Consider the following 14031-nt stretch of genomic DNA (forward strand, 5'->3'; position numbering starts at 1 on the left):
CCCCCTCCTCTATCTTCTTAAGGTCCCGTGCGCGCCAAAAATCCTCTGTTACCCTTCCGTTCTACACTCTGCAGCATCACCCCCCCCAGTATTACACATTTCATGGTGCTTGTTATTTTCAAACAATTGGTTAATGTAATGTGTCATAATCATTTAAAAAAAAAGTGAGCATATACATTTTCATTGCAGAATGTTTAATTTTCTTATATCATTTGTACAGTTGTGTCACAGCTGTTGGCAGGTGGTAGTCCTTGGCCATTTAATTCCTGTAGATTACTTCACATGCCCACTACATTTGCAGTGGCTGGCATTTGAATTTGAAACAGTTATAATGTTGGCTATCACTTGTTTTGGGTATGCTATGGTTTTATTGATAACGTAATTGTTGTTACAAGGTAAAACAGATGGCAAGGACTGTAGATTTATGTTCTGCATAAAGCTGTGGCCGACCTTTACCCACAAAAGCTTCTGTGTGTGTGCGTTTTATTTCAGCTCTCTTCAGCCTTGGAGTCTATAAAGAGGGGAGGGAATTAGTCTCCACAGCCTCCCAGGGATGTGCACAGAGCCAATCCTGAGCCCTGACGGCTGTGTATGCGTGTGTGTATGAGTGTGTGTGTCTGTGTGTGTCACGGCTCAGCTCTTCTCCTCACTTCTTCCCCATGCACTCTGCCAGCAGCATCTTCCTGGGATAAAGGAGCTGCAGCAGTAGTGCCAGCCGTATCCTGTAGCTACAAGCAGCTCCGCTGTGTTACTTGAGGACTGCTGGTAAGTGAGAGTACACAGCAGGCTCTTCTGCTATGCACACCTTCTTCCTCTCTGTTATTGCTTCAGTTTTTGCCCAGTCTGTGCAAGGAGAAAGAATGGAAACAAGGGATATTTTGAGAAGAGCATTTCCTTCAGAGTTGCCTGAAACAGCTGTTACCCTGCTGGCACCTTGGCATCGGGCTGGATATTTCTTGCAGTTGGCACAGTTTTGTGTATTCTTTGCTCTTGCAGACATAATGATATTGGGATCAATGTGGGTTAAGTTAGGGCATGATTGCAGTTATGGGGTAGGTGACTTTTCATGAACTGGTGTTTTGGGTAATGCTGCATGCACTGATCTTCGGGGGCACCTGCCAGACTGTGTGCCCTGGAGACTAATAATAAATGTACTTTCCATTCATGCCAGACTATACCTTTCTGTTCCATGTGAATGCAAACTCACACAATACTCATGCTCTAAAAAAACCACAGACACATACCTGCATCCTCATATACCTGCCCTTACACACACATGCACTTTCCTATATACCTTATACCATATGCACACACTGCAAACACAAATGCACTGATGCACACAAACACACACTGTCAAACACACCACAGCTGCATAGAAGATGTGTAATTTGTGTCAACTGGGAATAGTACCTGTACATCCCATAGATTGAGTTACCTTTCACTGGCTGTTTATACAGGTTTTGTTTTTGGTGAATTGTGTTTGTAATATTCAGTGACTATAATATACTATTGCAATGTATCCTTTATACTTTGCACTTTTATTTGTTTTCTGACAGTCTCATTGCCCACCCTTTTGCCACAAAGCATAACGTCCAGTTACCTCTGCTGGTACAGTGCTGTTATTGGCAGTGCAGTTGAACATGCCTTATTCGTAAGCTAGAAAATATGTGTGCTAATAAAATTAGTTTATGTAAGGCCACAGTGTGAATTGAAAATTACCAACTGCTGCAGTCTTGCCTAAGCTCTGGGACTGAAACAAGCCTTTTATTTTAGTCACTGTAAGAACTAAAAGACAGGCAGGAAAGTGCAGGTTGATTAATGTAACGTATAGCATGCAAAGTTTACCTTTATTAACCAAAATGTACTTAGGGGCAGGGTGCAATGAGAACACTGGATATGCAAATGTTGGAGCCAGGGCATGCACTATCTATGGAAATATATGGATTAAGTAAAACTCAGGTGTTATAGTGCCTAGAGGGAATGCACAACTGACTGCATGATTTATAGTTTTGTGTGGAGCTGTTTAAGAAGCATATATAATGCTGACTGTTGCAATTGTAATTATAACATGTTAATATAGAGGTCGACTATTCACATATTCTTATTACTCGCAGTGGGCGTTGTTGCTGTATATGTTTAAAAATTGATATGAATGCTTTACAATACATTTTCTTATATATTTTTGAATGGGAGGTGGTAATGATTTCTATCTTCTTTACTTGTAAATAATTGTGGGATTTGCTATAGAACAGTGTATATTGTTTATGTGTGGGGGGGGTATGTGGTGCAGATGCGATTTGCACACATATACCACCCACACAGGTAGTGAAAGACTACAATGACATTTTAAAATCTAGATGCAATGAGAGTACAGTTACTCTCAATATAAAAATGACAGCGGGAAAGCATGTTAAGCAACCTCTAACTTCAAGGACTGTCACAATACAAATCACAGAGATTATGCTTTTAAATATATAGGCAGAAATATGTGGAACAACACATACACAACATCTTCACAGCACATGAAACTATGCATGTTCTGTATACATTTATAGTTGTGTATGTGTCCTGGAACAGTTTACAAAGAACTGGACTATTGAGCAAAGCAAATGGAGCACATTCACAACACCATCTTCTGTATGAATTTTGTATTACAGCTGTAGTCTCATTTTTATGTCCTAGGCTCCTGTTCTCTATCCCCACCCACCATTACCAGCACCAACTGTCGTGTTTATATATTTAATATAAGTATTCAGGCTCTGTTTTAATAAATCTGTGAGCTAGACTCCAGTGTTTCAATAGTATCTTTCAGCAAATTACATTTAAAGACAGTATATGTAAGATGATAAAACATCATAATTTCTAAACTATTTTTAGAAAGAACTAAACTCGCAGCTAGTTTAAAGAGGATTATAGACACTACATTAAAATACTTGAGGTGTTTAGAGTTCTGCTGCAAGTATATAATATCTGCTATATTTCACAGCCATGGTTGATGGATGAAAATCTGCCTCACATGAAGTTAGCAAGGATTTTTATATGACCTTTTCTGCAGGTTCAGCTCAGCCCTCCATCCACATTGCTGCACAGTATTTTAGAAATATGACCACTATCAGAAGCAGAATGAAATGCATTGGTCAAGTGAGTACCCAGTGACAGCAGGCATGTTTTCAAGTAACTTGCTGAAGACCAGTAAATGATAACTACAAAGCATCATTATGTTCCATAGACATTTATGCTTTTCTTTATGGATCTTTAACTGCCCCATCAGTGTAGACATCTATCTTTGTATTCCAAAACACTTAGCCCAGCGTGAGGACAGAAACAGCAAAACACACAGTAATAATAAAGCCGAAAATGTATTGTGCTGTGAAATTAAAAGAGATTATACTCATACACACTCACAAATGCAAAAGAGATCTTCTATAAATGATTAAAGAGGTATTTTATTACCAGAATTCAAATAATAGCTTGATAGTTTTTAATTGTGCAGCAATGAGGGACAAGCAGAATAAACTGTTAACTGTGTTTTTTATATTCCTGCTGTTCTTTGATCTTGCCATGCTGTGTGTTGCCAGTAAACATGTAGCACATCATAAATCAAAGAATAACCTGGAAATGCAACTCTATTGCGTTGGGAGTCAGGTCCCTGACAGACAACACTGTGCACTTTACAATATGTGGCATTTATGCAATTATGTAAACTCCAAGCAGGTCATTTATCAACATTCAAATTCGATTTTGTACAGCAATTTGAAGTTATTTACGGCAAAAATGTATAATTCTAACTTGAGTTTCCCAAACTCAAATTTTCAAGATCTATTATTAACTTAAATATAAAAATCTGACATCTAAAAGCTGACAAGTTCAAGTTGAAGTCGATTGGAGCTGTAGTAGTAAAATCCATTTTCATTTTTAATTTGAAATTTGGCAATTGGAAATTTGTAGAATGTGATTTTGCTGTGTTCAAGTTGTTTATTCATTGTTTTGAATGTAAAATGTTTCAATAAGTGATGATCAAACTGAAGAATTTGAGAAACGCGGTGCCACACATAATTTTTCACGCAACAACTTTTTTTTTTTTATGCAACCGCACCTTTTTTGACTTGAGACCCGTGAATTTTCTTGGTAAAACTTTGTGGAGGTTTTACGAAACAATTCGCTGATGGTGAGATGCAGAAATTCGCTGCGAATCCATGCCTGCTGAAAAAATTCGCTCATTACTAGTTTTAATAGAAAAAAAAATTTGAAAAACAATTTTTGATAAATCTGCTTCCCCACAGTCTTTTTTATTAAATCTGTGAGTGTGTTTTACCATGATTCACTATTGCAAAAAATTGTAAAATTGTAACGATATAAAACTCAATCCTGAATTTTTAAAATTTGAGCTAAAAAGTCGAATTTTTAGGTCGAATTTTAGAACTAAAACCTGGCAGTATTTTACAGATACAGAGCTTTTATAGAAATCAATGGAAGGTGTATTTTTAACTTTTAAGCTATTTTTTTTTTTTTTTAACAAACTTAATTTACAGATGCAATTTTTGTTGCAATCTAGTCTTTTTGACTGATATTCTTTCGATTTGAGTTTTTTGTAAATATATTTGTAAATGTACTAGCAATCTAAAAAAAAGGCTTATTTAATGGGGAACTCCACCCAAACACAACTTAAGCTTTTTAAAACATAAAGTAAACATAATTTCAAGTAACTTTGCAGTATACATCAGTTAAAAATATGCAGCCGTTTTCATGATTTTTAATGTAATAGTGTGGTATGGAACAGTTACCTAAGCCTGGCCCCTATTCTCCTGCTGATCTGGCTGACTACTTTGAGACTCAACAAAAAAAATGTAACAGTTGTCGACTGTCCTCAACCTGCCTTAAGCCTGTATCCTCCAAATTCCCTGCACACGTGATGTAAATAACAAATGCAATGCACTGTGGGTTATGAAATTCCTAAATGCTGTCTGTAAGCTGTGGAGAAGTTGTTACAATTTGTAACATCAGTGTTTTAGTCCCTCCTCCCTGCCAGGTTTTTAAATGATGCAGGCACAGAAGAACTGTTGTGCATATGCATTTCAGAATATAAAAATGGCATTTATTCATAACAGATTACAGTCATTGATATAGTAGGGGTTTCTGTGTTGTTTGGGACTCTTTAACAAATTTCATTCGGAAGCTGGAGTTCCCCTTTAACATTAATCTTTTTTTCCACAATCCAAATTAGAAAAAAAAAAACTTGCTTATATATTACTCAAATTCAGTTTACATTTATACAGGTATAGGACCTATTATCCAGAATGCTCGGGACCAAGGGTATTCCGGATAAGGGGTCTTTCCGTAATTTGGATCTTCATACCTTAAGTCTACTAAAAAATCAATAAAACATTAATTAAACCCAACAGGATTGTTTTGCATCCAATAAGGATTAATTATATCTTAATTGGGATCAATTACAAGGTACTGTTTTCTTACTACAGAGAAAAAGGAAATCAGTTTTAAAATTCTGAATTATTTGATTAAAATGGAGTCTATGGGAGACGGGCTTTCCGTAATTTGGAGCTTTCTGGATAACGGGTTTCCGGATAAGGGGTCCGATACCTGTACCAGTTCAATTCTGAGAATCTCTGTCATAATAAATAAGACAGTATACTGTATACTTAATGGTTACTGAGAAAGCATAAATCCATAATTTTTCATATTAAATGTTTTTAGTAGCCTTAAGGAGTGGAGCTTCAAATTACAGAAATACTTACTCAGAAAACCTCAGGACCTAAACATTTCAGATAACATATACTGTATCTGTAAAGGTACAGTACCAACAGGTATACACTTTGTATTTTTGTGCCTGCTACATTTTCAGCAAATTTAATTTGGGCTTTAGCCTTTTCTCTGCCAGGAATTTCACACGTTAAGAACACTAGGTAATGTGTTATTCGGATGTGCCTCTGCTTGCCAATGACATAACAGCAAGAAAAGGGTTAAATACCTAAAGAGCCCCATGTATATATGTGGGCATTGAATCTATGGTTAGGGGTGCGTACACTTAATCAGTATAAGGCTACATTAAAATACTTAGTGACTTCTAACAATGTCTTAAATATTTAATTGGATGATTACATGTTGCTGTGAATTACATCTTGCCCGCTTTTGTAACTCTCAATGTTCTTGTAAATAAATTAGGATCCAGTTAAGTCTATGCTTTATATGTTTAAGGACTTGTGTTTGAAATCTTTTACGAACCACTTCTTCTTTACATTAGACAACAATAAAACCCCTTGAGGTAGATATTTGTAATTAAATTTGTTGTATACAGCGCTGCATTAACTTTCAGAGTAACTTTAGAAGTTAAGTGTTCGTTAGATGAATGGGAAATAGCATGGAAACTGAAGAAGTGTTAGATGAAATGAATAATTAAATAAAAAAAGGATTTCTGGGGAGCAGAGTTTCCTAACTCAATTCTGTGGCAGTTTGTAGCAGCCTTGATTAATGTTCTTGTATCATTCATGTGCTAGCATTATTCTCCTAGTACTTGAGCTGTGCAACACATCATTTTCAGTGGATAGCCTTAGCTCTAATAATAGATTTTTTTTTTCCCTTTCAGTTGTGACACATAGAGATAATTAAGAATTGCCCAGCTACAAAGCAAATCTTTCAATCTACAAGTTATAATTGCTGTTGTGATCTTTGCACAGAGGTCATGATTTCAGCTGACTGTGTAACACTAAAGACTACAATGTTGCTCATCTGAACTAGTCTGGCATTATTCATCTTGTATAAGAAAAACTTTGTGCTGATGCTGGCAGTTATGACATTTTTTACCTCCCACATGTGACCTTTAGTATTAGCAGGCATTAAGCATTCAAAAGGACAAGTTCCTGAGAAATATTCTTGCCCATAATGGCATGTGTGACATATACCTTGCTGATGCATTTAGATTGTCAAGTGATGTTGCTTATAGGGATATGTTAATGTGTTTATTGAAATACTGTGATATTGTAATGGGATTTTTATTAAAAAAAAAGATTGTTACTCAGTTGATCTACAATTGTACCTATGATTAATTGCATAATATTGTTTGTGCAGTTATGCCCTAAATAATTTGCCATTGCCTAAACCATTGGAGGTTGTACAGATTTATATATCTGTAAATGGAAATCATTGCTATTAAAAACAAAGAGGAAAATATATATACTAACATTTACAGATAAGGTGGAAACCAGTTATTTCATCATCAATAAACCAGACTTGAGAACAAATATTATATTTACTTCTTCCTAGTCTAATAGGCTAATTTAACATATTCAGTTTTATATCTTTCTAAGTTGTTATGTGCATATTTTGTGTGTTGTAACCCAACCAAACATTCCTTGGCAATTACCTTCTTTTAATCAAACAGCATGCCTGTTGTGGAGGTCCTGTAGTATCATTAGCATATTAGCATTTACAAAATGACTTCCTATCCATTACTCCATGTCCAATATTCCATCAACTGAACACAACCTTTAGTAAGTTTTATCAATAAAATGGTCACTAAGGGACACATTTATAGAAAATCATATTGTCATGTTGCCAATAGACTAACCTTGAGTTTCCTCAAATCTAACTGTATTGAAAAGACAAAGAAATCATTGAATACCAGAATTACAGGCAGTCTTCAATATCTTTGAGGTGTCAGGTGACATCTTGAAAAAGAAAAACTTGGATATCCTGTATTGGAGTTTTTGAGAAGTAAATAGAAAAAATCTCCAGTGACCATTGATTTTAAAGGTATGAGCTGATGAGATTAAATTTGCAATCATTCCAAATATTGATGGGCAAATTATTCATAAATTAAGGAGAAACTAGTTTAGCTTGCATTAGCCTTAATTACCATGAATCTCTTTAGGCTTTGGAAAATGTGCCCCTAATACTATAATGGTTTTAAGGCTGCAACCTATGTAGAGGAGAATGTCTGGTCATAAAACAAACAGAGAAAAATGACCTACTGCATTCAGAAGCTTAGCGTCAGATCCTTTCTATGTTTTACCACTACAAAATACTTTGCAACTACTCTTCTCTTGCTTTTTTTTCCATTGCAATACTTTGCTGTAACCAACCTAACCATATTGGGGGAAGATGTAATGCAATCAAATGCAACCACAGGAATTTATCAGTGAAGTTCTGTGCCTCCCATTCTTATTCTGTACTGATTTACTGCACATGCTCTGTTTTGGCTATTTTGTATGTATAGAATATAAATATCACAATATAAGGCAGATTAGCAAATCATTCAGATTATTTGAACATGGCAGCCGAGAAATCAGTGCAGTTAGCATTAGGATTTAATTTGGGTTTTTTTGGATAATGGATAAGGGCATTGCAGCTAGTTCTGCATTACAGCCTTTCTTGACAGGTGAACCTTACTTTCTACTTGATAATTTGCGACAACCCCAAACCTTATTTTCTTGACAGCTGCTCAGAGCCATTAAGTATGTGCAGTGTCACTGACATCCAAGATGGGAAGCTTCTGTGATGACTATGAAGGCATGGATCATCACTACTATTGAGATGCTGAAGCTTTAAGCTGGTACAAAATAAGTTATAAAAGAGTTTTCTAGCCATATTCATTTTCAGTTCTCCTTTAAGGCTTAAACATATGTTTGCTGAGATAACTAAACTTTGCTATTCACAAGCACAACAGTTTACAAAAGTTTTTAGAGCAGCCATGTTTCCATTACCACAAAGGATCAACAAAACATGCTGCTTGAGCTATTTGGGTTTTTTGGCTTGTTTTAATGTCTTTTGCTTACTGCAGCTTTCCTGCTTTCTAATAGTTCTTCGCCTGTTATCTGTGAAACAGCGGCTGCCCTGGGATTATAGGATACATCATCCTTCATCATAATGTTCACAGCGATTCATTGCTCTATTTTCGCTTCTTAGTACTCTATGGGATTTTCAATTTTCTATGGCATGGAATATTTCACACATTTTCATAAACAGCACCCTAAATGTTTTGCAGAATAAATAAATATTGGCTTGATCTCCCGCAGACAAATGTAATGTTTATACCTAAAATATACATTTGCAGCTGCTGAAGCAAGATGAAAATCAATTGTCTTTTTATGTGAAGGAAACTTGAACATGAATCTGAATAGTTTTAGATGTTAATAATAAAACATTTTGCCAATATTTGCTTTTCTGTATTTGGCGAGGTGCTCGTAGGCTGTACAACAATTAGTGAGGCTAAGAGAATTTATTATTGCCTTGATAATTTAAATGGGACATATTATTAATTAACCTTTTATTACATTAAAGGATTCATTTTTTTCTATTTCAATATATTAATCTAGGTAATGAGAAAATCTGGAGCCAAGACAGAATGCTAAACTTTTCACACAATAGAATACGACTAGGCTTACTCTTAGTAGAAAAAATACTATATCGTTAAAGTGGACCTGTCACCCAGACATAAAAAGCTGTATAATAAAAGTCCTTTTCAAATTAAACATGAAACCCAAATTCAGTTTTATATTAACACATCCAAACCCATTATAAAGGAATTCAAAAATCCCAGCTGTCAATCATATATTGCTTGCCCCGCCTCTATGCCTTAGACCTACTGGTAAATAAGGCATTAGGGAGGTTATTATATGATACCCTATACATAGCTATCATGTTACCTCTTAAGCGCCTCTTCTCCAGTGCAAACAGACCCAACTTGGCCAGTCTTTCTTCATAACTAAGACTTTCCATACCCTTTACCAGCTTAGTTGCCCTTCTCTGGACCCTCTCTAACTCAGTAATGTCCCGTTTGAGCACTGGAGACCAAAACTGAACAGCATATTCTAGATGGGGCCTTACCAGCGCTCTGTAAAGGGGAAGAATAACCCCCTCCTCCCGTGAATCTATACCCCTTTTTAATACAGCTCAAAACCTTGTTTACCCTTGCAGCTGCTGCCTGGCATTGCTTGCTACAGCCAAGTTTATTATCTACAAGGACTCCAAGGTCCTTCTCCATTATGGATTTGCCTAGTGCAGTCCCATTAAGGGTACAAGTGGCTGCATATTTTTACATCCTAGGGGCATGACCTTACATTTATCCACATTAAATCTCATCTGCCACTTAGCTGCCCAGATTGCCAGTTGGTCAAGATCCTGCTGCAGGGATGTCACATCCTGGATAGAATTGACTGGTCTGCAGAGTTTTGTGTCATCTGCAAACACTGATACATTGCTTGTAATACCCTCCCCTAAGTCATTTTTGAACAGGTTAAACAAAAGTGGACCCAGTACAGAACCCTGAGGGACCCCACTGAGAACCTTACACCAAGTAGAGAATGTACCATTAACAATCACCCTCTGTACCCGATCCTGTAGCCAGTTTTCTTACCATGTTCAAATGACTTCACTAAGTGGAACATACCCCTTAGCACTTTTGCGTGTACCATTAATAAATAAGCCCTTAAGGAGATATCAGAAAACAAACTAAACCCCCATTTGTTTTTGCAAATAACAGACACTATGCACAGATGCCCCAACCTTCTCATTCTTGGAAGGGCTGGGACAGCATGTTAAACCTGGAACCATCTACAGTGTAGGCTGAATGACCACAGATTGGGCATCCCATTAAAATAACCTACTGCAGATAGCTATATGTGCTCAGTAACCTGTACCATATGTCCCCATATGCCATATCCTAGAAAGGTGATGCATGCATCATCTCAAATCTATCTACTTAACACCACAGATAAAATACAGTTGTTATTTAATGTATTCTACCAAGGGAATGTGTTCTCATATTTGGTACATTATGATCTTTCAAAGGTCCTGCCCTTTTCATGTTCCTGCCATGCTGCCTTGAACACCACAAAACAGATCCCATATTCTGAATAGCAAAACAAAGCCCACACTTCTTAGATTCTGTAAAAAAATGCTCAAAAACAATAAATGTACAAATCTAACAAGGACAGACAAATAACAGATTAAGCTCTAAATACAATTAAATATCCATAACTGTGAACAATTAAAACCCTGCTTCTTTAACAATAAGGAAAAGGTATATATCGAATACAGGTATGAGACATATTATATCGAATGCTTGGAAACTGGGGTCCGTAAACATTAAATAAACCCAATAGGATTGTTTTTTCACCAAATGTGGATTCATACAGCTTACTTTTTCATCATTAAAGAGAAAAAAAGGAACTTATTTTAAAAAATTTGAATTAGTTGAGTAAAATCGACACTGTGGGAGATTGCTTTTCAGTTATTTGGAGGTTTTTGGATAATGGATATGGGCATTGCAGCTAGTTCTGCATTACAGTCTTTCTTGTTATTTTTCAAATTTTTCCGATAATTGATAAGGGACCCCATTACAATATCAGAAATCACTTTGGAGTTATATCACTTGAATAAGAATACTATAACTGCTCCGTATTCACTAACTTTCTCATTTTTAAAATAGTTTATAGATACATAGTAACATAGTAAGTTAGGTTGAAAAAAGACACTTGTCCATCAAGTTCAAACTGAATGCCTATATATAACTGCTAGTTGATCCAAAGGAAGGCATAGGCCACAGAGACTCCAAGATGGCAATCGGACCAGTCCCAGGATCAGCTTGTACTAAGAGCTATCTCCCATAACCCTGTATTCCCTCACTTGCTAAAAAAAAATCCAACCCCTTCTTAAAGCTATATAATGTATCAGCCAGCACAACTTCACAGCTCTCACAGTAAAAATCCTTTCCGAATATTTTGACGGAAACTCTTTCTTCTAATCAGAATGAGTGACCTTGTGTCAGTTGGAAGCACCTATTGGTAAATAAAGCATTAGAGAGGTTATTATCTGCATAAACAATCCCAACCTGGCCTCTCTAACTGAATAATGTCCAGTTTGAGCACTGGAGACCAAAACAGAATAGACCAAAACTGCCTAGTGCAGTCCTATTAAGGGTATAAGTGGCTTGCATATTTTTACATCCCAGGTGCATAACCTAATATTTATACACATGAAGTCTCATATGCCACTTAGCCGCCCAGATTGCCAGTTGGTCAAATCCTGCTGCAAGGATGTCATATCCTTTGTGTCATCTGCAAACACTGATACATTGCTTATAATACCCTCCCCTAAGTCATTAATAAACAAGTTAAACAAAAGTGACCCCAGTACAGAACCCTGAGGGACCCACTGAGAACCTTACTCCAAGTAGAGAACGTACCATTAACAACCACCCTCTGTACCCGATCCTGTAGCCAGTTTTCTATCCATGTGCAAATGACTTCACTAAGACCAATAAACCTTAGTTTAGAAAGCAACTGTTTGTGGGGCACAGAATCAAATGCTTTGGCAAAATTCAAATAGATCACATCTACTGCATCCCCACTGTCCAGCTTCTTACTCACCTCATCATAAAAAGCAATTAAACTGGTCTTACATGACCTGTCCTTCATAAAGCCATGCTGATTACTGCTCATAATGCCATTCTCCAGTACATAATTTTGTATGTGATCCCTTAACAAACCTTCAAATAACTTTCCCACCACAGATGTCAAACTTACTGGCCTATAATTGCCAGACTAAGAATGTAATCGTTTTTTTAAATATAGGAATTACATTAGCTTTCCACCAATCCATAGGTAACATACTCCGGTCCCCATTGCTCCGTTTGGGATAAAAACTTCAGTGCAGGGGATAATGTGCCGCCCCTAAATTTTTGCCTCTCTAGGCCCGGGCCTTCATGGCCTCGCCACAAATCCGGGCCTGTCAGTACCCGAGGGTGTATTCCATCTGTCCCAGGGTCCTGGGATTTGGTCTGTGGATATCGGTTTGTCTTTGCATTGGCAAGCATTATCTAGTTAGAAGTCAGCTAAGTTGTACTTAGCAGCTAATTAAATGCCATCAATGCACAAGTTTATGACTTAATTGTGGATTAACTTTTAACTTTAACAGCTGATCTCTGTGCACCAGCAAGTAGCTCCATCCAAGAGTGTTGCCCTCAGAATTCTACTCACAGAGATCTGTTACTATACCTGATGACCCCTTCATTGCATAAATCATTTATTCAGACACACAGGGATCCCTGCATCTGCATTCCATCCCCCTGGCACAGAGTTTGTATTTATCGTACCAGTGCTTCCTAGTCAGAACACTCACTGTGCTGCCTAAATTTTGTTTTCTCAAACTATTATTATTCCTATGTGTTCCCTTTTGTACATGAAACCAACCCAGTCTAATCCATGCTGCAGTACTGACAGGCTGCTTGATACCAACCTACATTCTAGAGTTATGATGATAGAAATCGTATAAGCATAAGTGGTACTTGTCACATGTTGCTGAAATCTGTGTATTCTAAAAAATAATGTATCCCCTGTTGTGAGAAATGAAGATATTAGAAATTCCATGAACTTGGCTTTGGCATCATGCTTTTAAATGGTCATAGAACTCCTTGCTGACTTCTAATATCCCTATAAGGTATGGGATCCATTATGCAGAAACCAGTTATCCAGAAAGCTTGATATTAAGGCCATGTCCCTTAGACTTAATTTTAATAAAATGATTTCCTTTTTCTCTGTACTAGTTGATCCCATATAATCAATCTTTGTTAGAGGCAAAACAATCCTATTGGGTTTAATTAATGCTTCAAGAGGTGGATAACCCTCAGGTTAACTTTTAGTATGTTATAGAATGGCCTATTCTTAGCAACTTTTCAATTGGTCTTCAATTTTTATAGTTTCTGAATTATTTACCTTCCTCCTCTGACTCTTTTCAGCTTTCACTGACCCCGGCAGCCAAAATCCTTTTGCTCTGTGAGGCTGAAATTTTAGGGTCATTGCTACTTTTTATTATTTTCTATTTAGGCCCTCCTCTATTCATATTCCTGTCTCTCTTTTAAACCACTACCTGTTTGCTAGGTTAAATTGGACCCTAGCAACCCAATAGCTGCCTAAATTCAAAACTGGAGAGCTGGTAAACAAAAATTGAAATAATTTAAAAACCACAAATAATAAAAAAATCAAGACCAATTGCAAATTGTCTCATAATAGCACTATC

The 14031-nt window shown here is 36.7% G+C and overlaps 1 protein-coding gene across 1 annotated transcript in view; it reads left to right on the forward strand.

Moving 5' to 3' along the window:
- The first annotated feature begins 700 nt into the window (after window positions 1-700).
- hs3st5 (heparan sulfate-glucosamine 3-sulfotransferase 5) overlaps window positions 701-14031 on the forward strand; it is a 134831-nt gene continuing 121500 nt past the window's right edge. Inside the window, 1 exon segment of the mRNA NM_001127152.1 lies at window positions 701-765. The gene's annotated coding sequence lies outside the window, so the exon portion shown is untranslated.

This window comes from Xenopus tropicalis, chromosome 5, assembly GCF_000004195.4.
Source record: "Xenopus tropicalis strain Nigerian chromosome 5, UCB_Xtro_10.0, whole genome shotgun sequence".
Classification (NCBI taxonomy): Eukaryota; Metazoa; Chordata; class Amphibia; order Anura; family Pipidae; genus Xenopus; species Xenopus tropicalis.